We start from the raw sequence: 2,002 nt of genomic DNA on the forward strand, positions 1-2,002 counted from the left end.
ACACAGACACATACACACACAGACACGCACACACACACAGAGACACACACACACGCACACAGACACACACAGACACACAGACACACACACACACACACACAGACACACACACACACACAGACACACAGACACACACACACAGACACACACAGACACACACAGACACACACACAGACACACACAGACACACACACAGACACACACAGACACACACAGACAGACACACACACACAGACACACACACACACACACACACACAGACACACACACAGACACACACAGACACACACAGACAGACACACACACACAGACACACACACACACAGACGCACACAGACACACACACACAGACACACACACACACAGACACACACACACACACACACACAGTCTATAATCCCGACTGTTTTAACTGAGAACAAACTGTAACACTGACCTGGAACACACCGGCGTGTTAATGTGTGTGTGTGTTAACAACCCCCCCCCCACACACGCACACACAGAAGCATCAGACAGCGGGCGAGCGAGCATGATGACACACTCAGAGAGAGAATCGGTGTAAATAATTTATTGGACTCGAATCAGCCTCCACTGTTTTTATCTCCGTAAATAACTCAGTAACACACACACACACACTGACAACACACACACAGTAACACACACACAGTTACATACACACAGTAACACACACACACACACACACAGTAACACACACACACACACAGTTACATACACACAGTAACACACACAGTTACATACACACACAGTTACATACACACAGTAACACACACACACACAGTAACACACACACACACAGTTACATACACACAGTAACACACACAGTTACACACACTAGCATAGCTTCAGATAAATCTCAATAAATGCAGGTGTTTGTTTTATTTGTCTGCATCTCTGTGTTCATACACTTCATAATGAGAGGGAAATACCTGATTATGCTAAGCTAACTGAGGCTGTTTACTCATGTTGTGTTATTTATAACATGGGTAAATATTCATAACCACCCTCTGCGTGAGACCTCGTAACTGAGCTGCAGCCTGGTTAGACTAAAAGCTTCCCTCTGCCTCCAGTCTTTGTGCTAAGCTAGGCTAACAGTTTCCCTCTGCTTCATCTTTGTGCTAAGCTAGGCTAACAGTTTCCCTCTGCTTCGTCTTTGTGCTAAACTAGACTAACAGCTTCCCTCTGCCTCCAGTCTTTGTGCTAAACTAGGCTAACAGTTTTCCTCTGCTTCATCTTTGTGCTAAGCTAGGCTAACAGTTTCCCTCTGCCTCCAGTCTTTGAGCTAAGCTAGGCTAACAGTTTCCCTCTGCTTCATCTTTGTGCTAAGCTAGGCTAACAGATTCCCTCTGCTTCATCTTTGTGCTAAACTAGGCTCACAGTTTCCCTCTGCTTCATCTTTGTGCTAAGCTAGGCTAACAGCTTCCCTCTGCCTCTAGTCTTTGTGCTAAGCTAGGCTAACAGTTTCCCTCTGCTTCATCTTTGTGCTAAGCTAGGCTAACAGCTTCCCTCTGCCTCTAGTCTTTGTGCTAAGCTAGGCTAACAGTTTCCCTCTGCTTCATCTTTGTGCTAAGCTAGGCTAACAGCTTCCCTCTGCCTCTAGTCTTTGTGCTAAGCTGGGCTAACAGTTTCCCTCTGCTTCATCTTTGTGCTAAACTAGGCTAACAGTTTCCCTCTGCTTCATCTTTGTGCTAAGCTAGGCTAACAGCTTCTCTCTGCCTCTAGTCTTTGTGCTAAGCTAGGCTAACAGCTTCCCTCTGCCTCTAGTCTTTGTGCTAAGCTAGGCTAACAGTTTCCCTCTGCTTCATCTTTGTGCTAAGCTAGGCTAACAGCTTCCCTCTGCCTCTAGTCTTTGTGCTAAGCTAGGCTAACAGCTTCCCTCTGCCTCCAGTCTTTGTGCTAAGCTAGGCTAACAGCTTCCCTCTGCCTCTAGTCTTTGTGCTAAGCTAGGCTAACAGCTTCCCTCTGCCTCTAGTCTTTGTGCTAA

The 2,002-nt window shown here is 46.3% G+C and overlaps 1 long non-coding RNA gene across 1 annotated transcript in view; it reads left to right on the plus strand.

The window, feature by feature from the left end:
- LOC123976623 overlaps nucleotides 1-2,002 on the plus strand; it is a 13,290-nt gene that overhangs the window by 1,174 nt on the left and 10,114 nt on the right. The window lies entirely within an intron of this gene.

The sequence above is a fragment of the Micropterus dolomieu genome, linkage group LG09 (genome assembly GCF_021292245.1).
Source record: "Micropterus dolomieu isolate WLL.071019.BEF.003 ecotype Adirondacks linkage group LG09, ASM2129224v1, whole genome shotgun sequence".
Classification (NCBI taxonomy): domain Eukaryota; kingdom Metazoa; phylum Chordata; class Actinopteri; order Centrarchiformes; family Centrarchidae; genus Micropterus; species Micropterus dolomieu.